This window comes from Polypterus senegalus, chromosome 16, assembly GCF_016835505.1.
Source record: "Polypterus senegalus isolate Bchr_013 chromosome 16, ASM1683550v1, whole genome shotgun sequence".
Taxonomy (NCBI): domain Eukaryota; kingdom Metazoa; phylum Chordata; class Cladistia; order Polypteriformes; family Polypteridae; genus Polypterus; species Polypterus senegalus.
This window is the reverse complement of record NC_053169.1, coordinates 25826884-25845455: the sequence shown is the minus strand read 5'-3', so window position 1 is coordinate 25845455 and position 18572 is coordinate 25826884. Positions and strand designations below refer to the sequence as shown.

Below are 18572 nucleotides of genomic sequence, written 5' to 3'. Positions count from 1 at the left end.
ACCTGTGTGACATTTTGCTTTCAATCACCCATCCAGCCCTGACTATCTTCAGGGTGATATGCTGGCTACTACAATACAATTTGCATCCATGATCACCTGTGTGCCGATACTGTGATATCACTTGTAATTCACATATGCACGCTCATCCACAATGATCTTTATGTGCATACTGTCATTTTCAATAAGCAATGATTTGCAGAATGCAGCTGGAATGGAGTGCTGGGGAAATATATTAATCTGTTTATTACCTCATTCTTTGAAAAGGAGTTCAAAGGCTGGTGCAAAAGTTGAGAAATGATTGGAGTTAGGACAGCCCATGAGCTTTCCAAAATCCTGACGAAGTTAAGACCTGTTTTATAAATTAGGAAAATTGATAGAATATAATTACTAATACATTGGTTTGGACATGTGCAGAGAAGAGATGCTGGGTATATTGGGAGAAGGATGCTAAGGATAGAGCTGCCAGGGAAGAGGAAAAAAGAGGAAGGCCTAAGCGAAGGTTTATGGATGTGGTGAGAGAGGACATGCAGATGATGGGTGTAACAGAGCAAGATGCAGAGGACAGAAAGATATGGAGGAAGATGATCCGCTATGGCAACCCCTAACAGGAGCAGCCGAAAGAAGAAGAAGAAGACGACGACGACAATTACTACTATACCTAAGAGATTTTTCAGCCAGGTAGGATTGCTTTCTTACTCTGAGATGCTTGATTAAAAAAAAAATGTTTAACTACCAACGCCAGTTTTGTGACTGCCATAAACCTGCAAATGGAACGCAGGAAGTGTTCCATTGCAAGTGGTGATACCTGACTAGACAGCTGCTATGTAAACAGCTGGAGCCTATCTGATTGTTCACCCCCACCCAAACACTCCATTCTTTTCTCACATCGACCTATGCCAACAGAGGCCTGAAATGGCAGTAGCCCCTGTCCTAGCAGCATTGGGTGCAAAGTTGAAACTAATCCTAAATGGGTCCCTGATCATCACAAGAAACATTTACTCACAAGGCAGACACTCATTCTCACCTTTTCAGTTTAAGGTAACCATTACTGCTAACCACCTGCTTATAAACCTTCTGCATAGACGTCAGGTACCAGCAACAACATGTGTCTTTTGTAACTTGTGTTGAGAAAGGTGCTACAGCCTTACAGTATAAGGAGTTTCATAGCTTTGATATAAAGAACAAATCAGTAACACAGTTCCAGCAAATCTTCGTATTGACCTGTAATTAATGAAAAGAAAGAAGACACGATTGTGCAGAAGCAAGCAGCAGCAGACAGATGCAAACATCTGACTGAAAGCCCAATTTTTTGCAAGACAGCTTCCAGTCGAGGATGTTTACAATTGCCCAGGCCGCCAGGTTTTCTTCTTCTTTTTTATCCACCGGACACTTGTGCATTTTTCCATGTAGGTGATGCTTTGAATAAACAAGATTATTGTAAAATTTCATAAATACACTGAAAAACTTTTTTTTTTCCTGAAATGGAGAGCATATTTATATCTATTATCTTCTGTTTCAGCTGAAATAAAAAGATTCCTAAGTCAAATATGAAAGGAACAGTCACCTGAATAATGCTGGAGTTTTTTGCTGCCTAGTGCTTGACGCACATCTGCAATTTTATCCTTCTGGTAACTGAGCAGCCCAGTGGTGCTCTCCAGTGGAGTTTCAATTCTACAATGGACTCCATTTAGCAGGCAAATATCTGTGCAGCCTCACCACATACAAACAAAGATTCTATAGGGAAGAAAAGAAAGAAAAAAAAAAACATGTAACTAGAAACAAAAAGCAAGTTGGTTGTTGGAAATATGAGCACAAGCAAATCTAATACTACTTTAATGGTGTAGGGCTACAAAACGTCTGAGGTTTTATTTACAAAGGGAGGCTTGTGGTATTGATAGCAGTCATTCACTGTCAGCAAAAAATGTTCACCAAATAAAGTATTTACTTAATGAAAAAAGACAAAAATGCAAAGAACGTGCATTCAGTAGACATTTATTACTCAACTGTTATAAATACATAACTTTATGATGCGTTTTTTTTGGTTGCTTATTTTTCCGCCACATGTCACAGAACTAAATGCAGGAAACTAGCTGCATTAGACGTCAGGTATGTATGCTATTCTCTATAAAGACGTGAGGGGAGTCCATCCCATCCTGTCGCCTGAGAGGAAAACAAAATGTGACATGCAAAGCCCAGTGGGATGGCATTCAACATTAAAGGCAAGCTATAAAATAAGTGATTAATAGATAAAACATGGCATATTAAATTGAGTCAGAATGAAAGTCATTATTTAAATAGACTCTGAAAAGAAATTATGAGCGTCTCTGCTGTATGCACAGGAATCTCTCCACACAAGCATGTAACATATAACTTTTCTCTTTTTCCAAATAGAACTGTATATCAAAGTTCATAAAAATGATGTTGCTGCAAAGTTCAACATAGGAGTATTGATGGAGCATGAAACCAGCATAACCAGTTTGCCATTTTTACCAAACACATGGGACAGGCAGTATGAGGCCATATCCATGTTGTTTATAGGGCTTCGCTGCAGTGTTCAAAAAGGAAGGATTACTCTTGTTGCTTCTCTACTAAAATCTTTAAAGCATTGAATTTTCTGACTTTACAGACTGCTTATGGTAAACATTGAAAAACAATACGGAGCTAATCAAGGCCCCATAATTCTAATGCAAATTTCTGGAAAAATTAACAGGTCAGAAAACAGTACAGCAAATGTACAGTGAGCACCCTTAAGATATTATGTTTCAACATTCTGATGTTGTTTATTTACTATAGCTCTGTCTTTAAAGCAGCTGTTCACGTCACGCTTTTCCACAGTCAGACAATGAGCTTAAGCAGTTCAAGCAGTAACCTTATACTGGATTTCTTAACAGCTAAACCACAGGTGATAAACACAGACAACAAAATGTTATTCATGCACATTGAGCCCCAAGAGCCCCATAATATACTGCACCCTTAGGCCCAGACAGAACTCATTTATCACATGTGACTGCACACCAGTATACAGTATCAATGGCCTCATGAAATTTACTGGTGACATCACAAAAACTGTTCTGATTAACAACTGCTAAGACTGTATGCGTGAATGACATGGCTAAGATAACAGAGTGGTGTCATGACAGCAGCCTGGTTATGAACTTCAGCAAAACAAACAGAGCTCACAGTGGTCTATATGACACAGGAAAAAAAGTCACACCCTTGGTCAGCATTGAGGAACGGTCAGCACTGAGCCGATTTACATTTCTTCAAGGATTACACATCTAAAAGATCTAGAATGAATTCACAGTACTAAAAGGGAACAAAATGATAACAAAACATTTACAGAGCATGATTTCCATTATCAACAGGGGGCACTTACCCTGTGGTCTGATCCGAATGCCCCAGTGCAGAGGCGGGGACACTGTGCTGCAAAAATGGCACTGTCCTTCGGATGACCTGACTCTCTGTGGTAATATAAGATCCTTGGGCATCCTTTGAAAACAGTATCCCGATGTCCTGGCTTAACTGCCCACCTCAGCCTAGTCATTCTGACCCCCTAATCATCCCTCATCTCTAACGGGCTCTCTCTTACCACCTAATGTGTGGTGAGTATACGGAGCAAAAAATGGCTGCCATCACGTTATCCTGGTGAATGCTATGCATTAGTGGTGATTGAAGTGACTTTCCACTTACTATGTAAAAAGTGCTTTTAGTAGTGAGAAAAATACAGGGTGGTCCAGATATAATTATGCAATTTCCATTACGCTATAACTTATTACGTTTATTACATAGAAAATCACCCGAAATATCCCGGACCATCGAGAAGTGTGCGACCTGACGACATGAAGAATCGTCTTCACGCCAAACTGGAATCGTCCCCGCATAGATCAAAGTCATCCAGACGATCTGGATCTGCATAATTAGATCTGCACCACCCTGTACAATGTAAATACAAAGAATTCTTATTAAAAAAATCAAATGTGGAAATCCGTACTATGAACATCAGGTCTGATAATAAAGGCAACTTCTGCATACAAAAAAAAGTTTGTTTCCAGTTATTTCAAATTGACGGTTGAATTCCATTCTTTCATTTACAATAGGCATCTATCTGAGAGATAATTAAATAGTACATACTGTATTTCTACCCAATAAACTTAGAACACAAGGCTAAAACCATATATATTTTAGGGGTAAACAACAATTTACACATGCATCAGTTTTGACTTATGTTTGGGTGAGGACGAGAGGTTAGGCTTAATCTCCCTATATACTGATCATTTTATTAATATGTACACTTTTAAACTGGACTTCCCTGTGCACTTCTTTCATGGTTCATCTTCCATTATCACAAAGAATTTAGACTGGTTTAAATTCACATATTAAATGTTTAATGTAACAGCTTCAAACCTCCATTTCATTACAACAAAATCTGCACTCAAAAGACAGCCTCTCTAAAAATAGTTCATTTGTAACAGAAGATAAAAACTGCACTCATTGTCTAGCCACTTAGACACTGGAATGTGAACCTCAAGAATACCAGCTTTAAGGTTTTTTGGGATACCATTCACCATTGAAAAATACTTTGTATGAAACTGTTTTGTTAAATGTACAAGTCCTGAATTGAGACTTTCAAAGCTGCATGCTTTCGGTCAAAAACAAATTAGCAGTTATAACACTTCTAGTGTAATCTGGTGAAATACAGGTAGGCATCCTTTTTTGTCCCATATAAACAAAATGCACACTTTAATAAGAGTGTTTACATGCACAAGCATGTCATTATGCTATTAAATACAGCATGAATTAATGTGAAAGTACCCAAGAGAGCAAAAATTGTTTTTCCTTAAGAGGAGATTTATAATCTGCTAGAGCAATGTGAAAAAGTCAGTGAGATTTAAGATGAAATATAGCTAAACTTTGAACTTTTTTAGAATCTGAAATCTATTAAGGCCTAAAGCTATGAAGCTCAAAATGATTTTCTGTTCCTTGAAGCTACTCATTTTTGGATAAGTAAAGCTGACGCCTTCAAAACCGTATCAGTTCAAGCATTCCAATGAATATAATTATAGTTGTGCTATGCACCTGTTTAATAACCTTTTTGGGTTATTTTTTGAGACCACTTTAGTGAGTAAATGGCTTACTGATTTATTATGACATTACTATTAGTTAAAGACAAGCTATGAAAATAAAAAAAAAAACTTCAACACTAGTCTATACATTCAAACCTTTGACATGAAGGAGACAAATATTTGAATTGTTCCCCAAGTATCCCAACTAGAAAAGATTCTGTTGCTTCTCAGCTTAACGAACATGAAATAAATCCTTGAACACAGTAGTGCAGAGTGCACTCGTTCACAAAAGTAATCAGCTAATTTACCACTGCTTGCTGTTCTTGTCCAAGTAGGTGGAATAATAAAAGGTCGGACAATATCTTGCAGTTTCCACAGTCACTCAACTGCACAAACAAGCCTAAGTATTAACCGCCCTGGCAACAGACTGACAAGCAGCTAAATGTCGCACTGAGCTTTTCCTTCATTGCATTCCTTTTTTTTTCTTTTGAGAGAGACAAACACATTATGTTTTAAGCATCGTACTAAACAGAATCATCAAGGAACTAATGACCTGTGGACTTTTCCTTTTTACCTTTCGGAAATGCTTGGGGTCTGCTATGGAATTAACTTCCTGCACTTGAGTTTGACACAGTCTTGAACCCAAGTTAAGACAACAAGAAAAGAACCCTGCAAAGGGGACAGGAAATAAACCCTTTGCATAATTACTTTAATCACTTAGTAACCTATAGATAATCAAGTACAAAGCAAGATTCATATACTGCCTTCAGAATAAACTTTAAAAGGCTAGTGGAAAAAAAAACATCTTAAAGAATTTCACAATTCAAAATCATCAGGACAGTCTGTTTCCTCCTTTTTAATGATACTTACTTGCATTTACCCATATCAGGACTATGTTCACTGCCAGATTCGCACAAATGTAATTTGTGTTTTCATCTTGCTAGAGCATGCTTGATTGTTCCGTTAATAAAGCTGCCTTAATTGCATATAAGACAATACTTGAACAGGAACTTGCTGTATTTTCTAAAATCAATAGTCTCCAGCCCCTGAACTGGATTAAGAAGGTTTAAGAATGTACAGTATGTGTGTAAATATTTCCTCTTGTCCTCAAACACCATTGGTAACGTGTAGGTTCAAACCCACTGCCTGCCTCACTGCCCTTTGAACTGCTCAACCATACTAAGGAATCTAAATACTTGTTATATTAGTGCAATATTTAGAAGTATAAACCTTTGACATGAGATATGGTTAATAGCATTTTATCCTGCAAATGCTATTAATAATTAGGCTATGACTCTGAAAAACAATCATATGAAAAATGTCAACCTACCTGAAGATAATCACCATTAAAAGTAGGAGATCACTTCTTTATTCCACTGAGGCAAATCCTGAAATGGCAATAAAAAAGAAAAAAAAAAAGTGTTTTCGCTCAGTATTTTGTTTCTGTATTTTTCCATTACATCTCTGTCAAATATACACTTTTATAAAGTGCTAGAAAGATTCTGAGTTCAAACTCTCTACAAAGTGTTATAATACTAATCCCTAAATGTATACATTATGCTATAAACACAAACCTGAATTTTGCCAACAACATTTCTTTGTCAAGATGGTTCGCTTCTCTGAAGCTATTTTAATATCCAGCCATGCTAAGCAGCAGGTGAAAGGCAAATGGCACTATATTTTCATAAAAGTCTTGACTCTGCTATTATAATTACTTGAGACCCATATTTTCTCAGTGGGTTAAGTCACTGAGGGAACAAAGCAAACTTTATCAGAACAGTGCAATTCTGCATTCCAGGAATTCTTAACACTTGGCAACGGCACACTGCTTCTGTACAGCGGAAGGGGGAGGGATGCTTTTCTTAAAACAGAGGTGTAACACTAAAGGCCTTATTAGAAATAAATGCTTTTGGAATTTTTTATAGATTCTTCTCTTTTAAGATTAAAAGTTAACTTTTTTTTCCCCCCACAAACTGTCAAAAGACTATTTACACTAATAATCATGAAACAATTTGGCATGCCCCAGCTTCCTGTAATGTACTGGGACCCCAACTAAGGCTGGTTCCCGCCTTGCATACAGAGCTGAAGGAAACACTTCAGCCTCCATGACTCTCGACTAGATTTAGGGAATTGATAACGGAAGGATGAATGTTTCAGTTACCCACCGGAGGTACTGTAAGTTTTTCTTTGACACAAAAATTGCTGCTGATATATTGTAAGTGAGAATGAAAAGTATAGATTCTGTACAGCAGGAAGTATGACACAATTTGGGATGCTTTAAGAACAGCACAATTATTCCACCACCCAATTATTATGTCGGAAAAACAGGGAAGCAATTCTGTAGAGCACTGACACTATCATCTGAGTAGGATCAGAGGCTTCGTACCAAATTACCTCAATTGCTGGTTTATGTGTATTCACATTACTATCTTTAATGGATTAAACACTACTTATTAGTAACATGTGATCTACATATCCTTTGTAGTGTGAATTAATCATATTCATCAACCTCATAAATATTTAATTCATCTGTTCTTGCTAGGTCTGGGCACCTGTCTCCTGCCAATATTGTGCAATATCCTTACATATAGCTATTGCTAATTTCACTATTCCTTACGCTGCCTTGCACTTTGTATGCATAAATTAACATTTGTTGTCTCATTCTTTATCTCAGTTGTGTATGTCTGTCATGCACCTATACTTGAAGAGTCATAATAGAAAACTGGAGGTAAATTCCTTGTATGCAAGCATACTTGGCCAATAAATGTGATTCAGATTCTGATAGTCAAAGTAAGCAGAGCAGACAGAGTATTTTGGGACTTGGTTGCAGAGTTGTGAAGCTTGATTCCTTGTATTAAACTTACTTAGCTGTCACTTTTGATCCAAAGTGACTTTCAAATCATTTATGATCTGAACAGTGAGAGGTTAAGCCGATGTCACATTACAAGACTTCTAGTTTTGGGGCATGTCAGATTTGTCGACTAAGGTTGCTGATCTCGTCTCGGACCATGCCACTTTAAAAAATTGAAAAACATTGCCCATGTCACACTTTCAAACTGAGTGCTGACCTTCTAGCACAATTGTGCTTGCCCTTTTATTTTTTCATAGCCATAAACATGCTACCAGATGGAGCTGGTGCTGCATGAAGGGCTAAAAGCTATAGCAAATTCAGCTCTAAGCCCCCCTGCCACCACCCCCAATTCTGTCAAGGTAAGTAAAACACATGACATCAGACAAGCTAGCTTCTCTTCTGTTTGTGAGGTCCAGAACACCAGTGTTCAGTACATTATATGCAGTGCACTTCCAGAAGAGCACTTTTTGTCAAATGAGTCATGAACTAGTTGGAGTAAGTCGTTGGGTACGTCACATTAGGTGACTGATTTCATGGGAGTAAACCGCCAACTGCTTCAGACTCAGTAAGATTATGCAAATGAAGGTCACGAATGAAAATCACTAGAAAAGTCCTATTCTTCTTCACAGTAGAAACTGAGACTTGCTTTTTTTTGAGCATCATTAAGCTGCGCTTGAAGCACCAATCACGCAAACTGGTGACCCTGAGAAACTTGTCTTCTGATTCAGTTGTGACTTTGAATCTGCCAGATCTCTTACTATCAGAGTTTCTTGCAGTTTCCAATTGCCTGTGGAATGTGTAGGAGACCACCGTACTCATTGACACTTTGAGATATATAATATATATATATATATATATATATATATATATATATATATATATATATATATATATATATATATATATATATATATATATATTTTTTTTTGCAGTTTCTCTAAATGAAAGGCCTACAGTTCTAAGGGTAATAATGGTCTGTCATTTAATTTGTTAATTGCTGTTTTCTTGCCATTATCACCGGAATGCATAACTTTCTACAGTCTAATATTGTCCAAGTAGTACTTCAGAGGGTGTAGTAACACAGTCTGTTCCAACTCTGCTGTAAGACAGACAGAGGGCTTTGAAGTAATCAACAGAAATTGGGACATTTGTGTAAATTGTTTGCTTCAGGTTGCAAGGCTGAATCTACCTGAAATGATGCAGAGCATTTCTAGGTTGTAACCTATTAGTTGTCCCCTTAAAGAAGGTCAATTTGTAATATTCTAATATTTCTAACCTAAACTTTAAATTAAAAACACTGGCAGGTTACTGTTTACATTTTCACCATTTTATGTCATTCATTGCATTTAAATTGATTAAATTTTGAAGAAAACTGGCAACACTGGTGTGTTCTAAAATGTCTGACTAGTAGTGTGTGCCATACACACACACACATATATACTATTGATTTTAGTGTATGCCATTATATTTGTTGTCTGTTGTTAGGCTTTTCCTAATGTCACTAGTATATGGGAGACACTCAAGGAAAAATCTTAATGAGCTGTTTACAAATTGTAATAAAAATTAATTTCACTAGCAAGAGAAACACTCTGATGTCATTTATGAAAGAATACAATTCTGATAGGTCCTTTTGGTACTACTAGTGTTGTCAGCTGTTATGTGACCAACTTGAATAGGTAGTGTCAACTTCCTTCAGACCCTTGTACCAACCACAGGACTACTGTTAGCAAGAGTCTTTGGATGGCGATCCATTTCTGATACAATGTCATCTTTGAAAACCGATAAAACCGGTTACTGCTATGAATCCATTTACTGTATGTCACCTGACTGGGGCTCACAACTAGGCTGAAATGCACACTTCCGCGTGCTTGAAAGGGCATTTTCTGCACATATAATGCAATCACAGGCTGATTTTGTCTTGGCTACCAACCTCACACACACCTGACTTACTTGTGCAGTGATCTTTCTATTATGTGTCTTTTGCCAGTATTTGCATTTTTTAGTGCAATCAGCTTACAATATATAGCAATCATGGGCCTAAAACATATTTCGTGGGGGTCCTGGGCCCCTAACTCCCCGCAAATCACAAGAGATAGCTGTATGTAGAAATGGTTCATGGACTTATTAAAGGTATATTTTCCGCTACATTGTTTTTGTTCCTCACATAAACATTTTAGGGAGTAACAAATAAAATCAGATTCTAAATGTGTTAAATTCATGCTGTGAAAACATTCATTTCTATACCACATTTTCATACACAGGATTGTAACTCTAAGTGCTTTACAAGATGTCAAAGAATTGTTACATGAAAAGTACAACAAATTAAAATTGACCAAGAATAATAATTAAAAATATTTAAAGATGTGCCCAGTGACAAGGTCAGATGGCCAGGAGAACAGAAGAAAACTAAAAATTCCAGTTAAGCTGGAGGAGAGAAAAAAAACCTCCAGGGGTTCCAAGGCCAAAAGGCACCAGAGCCCCCACTGGGCACTCTACTTAACATAAATGTTACTAGTATTTCTACATCAAATAAAATGGAGAAATTACCAGAAATACTAATATTCATGACCATCAATTTTTAGTCCTTTTGAAATTGCTAAAAATCTTGTGTCCTTCCTTGTGCTTAGGGTGGCTGACATTCCTGCTAAGGTCTAAATAAGTACAATAAAACCATAAATTGTCTTCTTTAGGGTCACACTAGTAAGCAATATGAAAGTTGACATTACCTAAAATTAAGAACATGTAATAATTAGTTATTATTGTAGATAGTAAGTCTGAGAATTCCTCAAAAAAAAAAAGATTCATTGCATTTAAGTTTGAAAGTATGTGTGGACTTTCTATAGCTTCTGCAAAAAACTAATTTGCAGAACAGGCACAGAGAAGCCAATAACTAATATGAGACATGGATGTGCAAAGAAGACCCAAGTGAGATACATACAGCAGATGTGTAGAAATGTGGCTTGTTTCTGTCCTTGGGGAGGCCGTTTCTAGGAATTGAAAATGTGTAAGCTTAAAATTGACACACCTTTGAAAGGCATGCTAAATAGTACAAGTGAACGTTAACACAATGACAAGACAGACTTTTTGTAAATGTTATCATTGTGTAATACTGTTTCTACTTGCTGTTTTCAAGCGGGAGTTTCTACCCTCCTCAAAGGTGCTACCAGATTGCCAATTTGTAATTCTGTGCTAAATCTCCCCTTTCTCAGAAAGTAAATTATTTATAGCAGCTTTAATGCAATTATTCTTCTGCAGTCTCTGACAAGTCAAAACTGTTAAGAGCTGCAGCTAAGATGCAACAAAATAAATGTCATACAATAAAATGTGTAAGTAGTCAATACAGTATATTCTAACAAGAAGGGACAGGATGGGACTGTGATAATAAAGGCAGTACACAAGCTGTACACCAAGGGCATATTCCTCTGCTTACAGCACAAGACAGGAATTAAACTAACCCCAAAACAAGAGTGAAAAAGACTCAGACAAAACTAAAACATAATAAAGACAACAGCACAGCGATATTAGCCAGAAAGTACTTTAGTAACGGCTTTAGCTCTTCAAGGAATATGGAGGGCCTGGGTACAGCTAAAGAAGCATGGTGAAAGTAAACAACTTGAAATAAATAGAGTACTGTGATCTCACCAAAAGCAAGTCCTTCAACTTCAAACTTGTTACATGACAGTAAATCAGAGCCAAAAGAGTGCTTACAGCTGTTACATGGCAACTCCTCACTATTTTAATATTAGAGGGAGAAGGCCAGATAAAAGCACCATAAATCTAGTAAACACAATCCTTCTTTTCTTTGAACATATCCCAAAGAAAATGCATTTAAATCAAATGCCATTATTCGTCCACAGATTTTATTTCTTACTTAACTGTTAACTATTTTACTGTCCACCATTCATCTATTTCACTTCTCCATTGACATTTTCAATGCCTTTGGTCTCTTTTCCTCCCATGACTTTATACCTCCACATAAAGAGATTACTCTCTATTATCATCTTCTTTCAGCTGCTTCCGTCAGGGGTTGCCACAGCAGATCATCTAAAAAATTGTTGTCCGCATATTAATTTGCCTAAATTTTACACCTTATGCCCTTCCTGGGCAAGCGAAGCGAGCAGGGAGCGAAGCCCCTTAGTTTATAAATAAGCACATAATAGTGCTTAACTTGTCAAATGGGGAATCTTTACATGCCAGTTATGTTATCAATTCCCACTTTATTTTAAATAGGGAGGTATAGCGTGCATATGTACCAATATTTTTTTATTTAAGTTTAGATGGATGCTATAAAATGTTTTTAAAATGCCTATGTATTGCTGATTTGTTAAGCATACATAGTTCTGGGAGTAATTTTTGGAAGGAGATAATGGGATTACAAACATATCTTTAATTGATCCAATACAATTCTTCAGCACTTTATGCTGGCAGGCAGTGCAAATTAATGTAATGTGTACCATTTTGACAAGAACAGGCCATTCAGCCCAATAAGCTTGTCAACCCTATTCACTTAATTCCTCCAAAATAACATCAAGTTGAGATTTCAGGTATCCTACCTTCCACCACATGTCTTGGCAATTTATTCAGTACTAGAGAAGCAATAAAATAATTTAAAAATCGCTTGCTCTCTCTCACCCAGCATGTACCTTCAGTGCCTTTCCTCTGTATCCACGTGTGCCTGAACCTCTCAACCACGTTCCCATAAATCCTGCTTCTCTGGCTCAGTCATTATTTTGGATATGCCGTTCTTGCCTCCAGATTAGTTTTATACTTCCTTTCTTTGAAGATGACTCTCAGCATGCCTCCTATGCCTTTTTTCCTCCCTGTGTGTCTCACACTCACACTTCCTCTTCTGATCACGTCACCAAAAGCAAACTGACCAATCACACCAAAGCCATACTGACCAATCACACCCAAAGCCATACTGGCCAATCGGATTGCTCTGAGGAACTGGACACACATGCACACAGACCTTAGTGTTTCATTTTATAGTAGATAATTTTGTGGTTCTCAGTGTGCAACATTTACCCCTAATAAGTTTCCAACTGTGTCCTCATGTTTTTGATTTGGAAGAGATCAATTCTATTAATTTCCTTTATAATTTGAAACCCCTCAATCACATCTTCTCTTAAAGGTTCTTGATCACACTACAAAAAAAAATCTAAATCCTGTTTCGTGTCATTTATGCTTTCAGGACTTAATTTGGGAAGCCTCACCTAAATATGAGTAGCAGAGTTACAGCTGTCAGTGTCTGTTTAAACAGAAAAGGGGTCAGGCTGAAAAAGAGGGCAGAGGAGCAAAAGTTTACTTATAACCTTCACCTCCCTTTCTTTTCATTATTGCTACTTTAATGTCATTGTAGTTTGACAATTTGGTACTTACAGCAGCAAGACCACTCACTCAATATGTCCATTTCTACAGTGTGGATAAATATGTACTGCAAATACCCTATGAAAGATAAAAATTTCACAAAGAAAAGGACTAAATTCCACCTGACTTTCTATAATCACTAGTGACTCTTAATTACCTTAGCATATAGAGCAAGACTGTTTGGACTCATGGATGGTAAAATGTAACATGCATGGTGGAGTGGCCACTTTATAAGACACAGAAAATGAAATTAATATTTTTCAAGCACCACCAGATTCAAAGCCTCAGTTTCACTGTGTCTCTCCACTTTGTTAGGTGTACCTAATAGTGACGTGATCCAACAGTGTCCTCTAAACATCCTGAATTTGTAGGAACATGTCCTCAACAAGGTACGGAGTAGCCAACAAACCTAACACACATCCTCTGGATGTGGAATAAAATCAGAATATTCAGATAAAGCATGGAGTAACAGAAGATAAATATCTTGTTAATCAGTATTTAAATGTCTCAAAAGTGCTTCCATTTACGGCAACGCTTGGTACCTTTTTCTGTTTTTGTACTGTGTGTATCATTTGTGGAACAAGTCCTTCTAGCTGAAGAAGTCATTTCAAGGTTACAGCTAAAAAGAGCATACTAGTCCTCTTTATAATTATAACCATTTCAATCATGTCACCTTTGAATGTCAACTCCAATCTTTCTTCTCAGCTCATTATGTATCACAGTAATGTAATCTAGTGTAGTATCTTGTCTCTGGATTTCCCCTAGTATTACTTGAATCTTTCTGTAACAGAGTCCAAAACTGCACACAATATTCCTGATGAGCCCTCGCAAGTGGTTAGTACATCTTTACCATAGCTTCACTTATACTCAATAAAACATGTTATCCAACCCAACATTCTTTTAGACCTCCCAATTCCCTCTGTGTAGAGTGTGGCTATAGTTAGTCTGGCATTGACAATGAATCTCAAGTCCTTTTTATAATGTATATTTGCAAGTCTCAACCCACCCCCCATTAATTTTTATTGAATATTGTTATTGACTACACTGTTATGTTATTGTTAGAATTTACATTTACTAACATTTAACTTCAAGTGCTATCTGCCTTGTACTGTAAAGGTTTTACAGATTTTATTTGATCCAAAAATAACAACTTTTTAAATGTCATCAGTAAAAACCAGTTTAAACGTCATCAGTGTTTAAAGCAATGTTTCATATACATATCACTATACCTTAAAATCCCGCTTCTTTAAATTTTTACTAACCTATCAATAAGAATCACATTTATTGGCCAAGTATGCACGCATACAAGGGATTGGACTCCAGTTCTGATGACTGTCTAAGAATAAGTTACTTAGTTGACATACACACAACTGTTAATCACACGCCTGAAATTAAAAAAAAAAAGGACAGAGGATGCAAATATTTTATTTAAAAAAAATAAATAAAAAATTATATATATATATATATATATATATATATATATATATATATATATATATATATATATATATATATATATATATATATATAGTGTATATATGTACATACATACATACATACAAAGTGCAGAGCAGTGCAAGAAATGCTGAAATAAAAAAACACTGAAAAACAAGTATTAACAATATGTAAACAGTATTGCAAGACCTTGGGAGGCTGGGGTGCCCAGACTGATTAAGCTAAATTAATTATTGTAAGCTTGATAGCCTGTGGGGAAAAAAAACTGTTCTTGTATCTGCGTGATTTGGCGTATATTTATCTATAAGCCTGGCCGATAGAAGTAGTTCAAAAAGGTTGCAGCCTGGATGTGAGGGCTCTTTGATGATTTTCCTTTCCTATTTCATGACTCTGGAGTAGTACAGGTCCTGTAAGGGGGGCAGACAGGCACCACCGATATTTCTGGCAGACCTGACTATTCGGTGTAGCCTGTTTTTTTATGTTTAGTCACTGATCCAAGTCACACTGTTATAGATGATTTGAGAACAGACTCAATGACTGTTGTGCTTTTTTTTGTGATGGACCCTACATTGGTCTTCCATTTCAAGTCCCAGAGATTTTGGATCTCAGAAAAGTGAAGGTTTGCACAACGGTCACAGCAGTATTTAGTAGAGGAGAGATAATATTATATTGTGGGACATCGCCTAATGTCCATTGTCATCACCACAGTTTTAAAAGTGTTTAGCTCCACATTGTTCTGACCACACCAAAGGGCCAGCTGCTCAACCTCCCTTCTGTATGCAGACACTTCACCACTCCTTATGAGCCTAATGATGGCTGTGTCATCCACATGTTTGAGGGGTTTTGACAGAGGGGTCCTTAGTGGTGCAGTCATTAGTGTACCTTATGAAAAGCTTTATGTACACGTCTGATCAAATTTTTTTGTTGCTTCCACATATAATTCTAGAAAATTTCTAAAATGTCTTCTCCCCTCATACCCAAGTTGTCTGCTTATGAATTTGCTCAATTGTACCTTTGATAATTGTTCAAGGCTACTCACATAAATGTGCTTGTATATATAAAGAGGTTAAAAATGTGTGTACTATATATACTCTTTAAGATTCCTGAAAAACCTTTCATAAGGTCAACTCAAACAAGCAGTCATCATTAAATTCAATGGAAAAAAGTATGCATTCCTGAGTCGAAAAATTGACACCTAGTTCTTCTAAAATAAGATCAATTTCATTAAAATGGACATAATCACAAGAGTAGTTAATAGTAATTATAATATTGCAGTCGGTCACATTTTCACTTTATTAACAACTTAATAATAGTAATACATTGTATTTATATAGCACCTTTCCCATGCTCAAAGTGTTTAAATATTAAAGCCGTTTACGGTCTTCCATGAAGGTTATTCACATGCACTGTGGTAGACAGTGAACATTTGCTTATGTGCACAGTATTGGTTGTTTAAATTAAATAAAGCAGAAACAAAGAAGTAACTGCTCAGTATAGGAGAAGAAAAAAACAAAAACAAAAAAAAAACAATGCATCAATATCACACTCGCCAAACAACCTGGGAGCAGACGGTGTGCATTTGGTTGTGTAGGGGGGCTGCAGCAGCATTGCTGTGGCCTGGTTTGTGATTGCATTGTTGAATGGGTGATGGAGAATGAAAAGATGAAGAGAAAGATGCACCAAGTTCTTCAAATTCCTGCACTGAGTCGTCCACAGCTTCTCTCTCTCTCTCTGAGTGCCTATGCATAGCACCCTCCATTAGATGTCATATAGTGCTTTTCATTATCTATGTTCATGTATTTATATTTTATTACACACTTTACTATGAATTTCATTATGAATTGCTTTTATATAAGTTAACATACTTTTATACTTTCGACACACCCTGCCAGTTTTTTTGTTATGGAGTGGGATGATAAAACAAGCAACAAACTGTTGTCATCATATAAGGAACCAAATACGTGTTTGTTCATTTGCCAGTATATAAGGAATTTTTTTTTTTCAAATTAGAAGACAATGAAAGCATAACTCATGTGCATGCTTACTTCTTCTCTGCATCACTGCGGAGGTTGAGGTTTTTTGTTTAAAGAAAAGGACAAAATGTGAAAGAATAGAGGTCTCATTAACAAATTCATTGTGAAAACCTCATGTCAGAATTTTTCCATGACAACACACTGTAAATACTCAAATGCCAATGGTGTTGTGTTGCACCCTACATAAAATTCCATGCAAAAACTGCCACACTAATTCTTGCAAATGCAAATACATTCAAGACAGTTGTTGAGTATTGATCCACATCTTGCAATTGTAAACACATCATAAAATAGTTTATACATGTAATGTTTGTACAAAAAATATCAATATTGTAAAATTCAGCCATTTTAAAGGAAGACCAGCTATGTGCGACACCTCAGTACTTAGTCTTCCTGTGCAATAACCATTCATCACCCTGGATTTCCTCTCAAAAGATCAAATCACAGTAAACATTTACTTACTTACTTATCTGAGAATTCACACAATCAAATAAAAAATGTATCCTTACCATTAGGGAAAAATAGTACCAGGAACATGAGATAAAATTAATTTTCAGATTCTTTTTGTTGTCACAAATATGCATCGGAAACATGGAAGTCTTACTTTCAAATATTGAAACTGTTGCCACTTCATCACTAACTTTTTAAGCTTTTGTTTTCGGGCAGTGTTCCATGCCCCCATTAGCCTCCATTTTAAGGGACAAGTGCGGACATATTTAAATTTATGGAAAAACGCTTAACTTTACTACACAATTTCATGTGGCAAATGCATACGTATCATCTTTGTGAAGAAATAACTGACTTGAAAAATACCAAACTTTTCTTTTAAGAAGTCAACTGATTCTGATGAACTCTGGGGACTGGCCACCACTAAAAGATCCATCACCTCTTCACAAGATAAAAGGACAGTTCATCAGCCTGATAGATGGGTTGATCTTTTTACCAGTGAGTGGAAAACAATGGGTGTTTGTGCCACAGTTGTAGAATGACTTTTTGGACCTTTAACATAGTTGGGTTTTTAACTCAAAGTTCTGTTCTGGAAAAAAGTGAGCTATTTGTGGCTTATATTTTAGAGTTTTCAAAGTTTAATACCAAATAAAATTACATAAGAAGCAATCTTTTTAATCTGACATCAACAGGAAAGCCGTGATTCCCAAGGGTGCTTTTATGAAAATAGAGCACCAGCTCCAAAGAACAAATGATGTTAGATGAAAAATGCATTAAAAAATGGATGCATAGTATGTAAACATTCTGATGGATGTTAAGTAGTTTTGTGGATTTTAAGTGCTTTACCGTGACTGAAGTGAGAGCTTTACATAACTTATCAACCCATTTGACACTACATTTACTATACATTATATATATATATATATATATATATATATATATATATATATATATATATATATATATATATGCATGCATGTAGAGTACTGTATTTTTATTAGCAGCAACACCCACATCTACAATGTAAAATGAAGAAGGAATCCTCCCTTTATAAGCAGTTCAGGAAATGGCATGTTAAAGGAAAAATGATAAGAAAATAAACCATAACAGCTCCTACCAGTGCCAGCAAAATTAATGCTTTCTTAAAAAAAAATTACAAAATATTCATAAATATTTAGAAAACAGAAGTAAAACAAACATTTCTTAAGAAAACAATCTAGAAATTATATTTAAGAGATATTTATTTTATATGTTACATAATAGATACACACAGACATACACGCACTTACACACACACACACACGTTACTTTTATTAATACGGTTTAAACTTCATGGCTCTTGTATGTACAATCTGA

The 18572-nt window shown here is 36.2% G+C and overlaps 1 long non-coding RNA gene across 1 annotated transcript in view; it reads right to left on the bottom strand.

The window, feature by feature from the left end:
* The window catches only part of LOC120516796, a 79358-nt gene that overhangs the window by 20238 nt on the left and 40548 nt on the right, over window positions 1–18572 (bottom strand). Inside the window, exons 2-3 of the long non-coding RNA XR_005630916.1 lie at window positions 6394–6451; window positions 1565–1734 (exon numbers count right to left, since the gene is read on the bottom strand). This is a non-coding gene — a long non-coding RNA (uncharacterized LOC120516796). The remainder of the gene's footprint in view (window positions 1–1564; window positions 1735–6393; window positions 6452–18572) is intronic.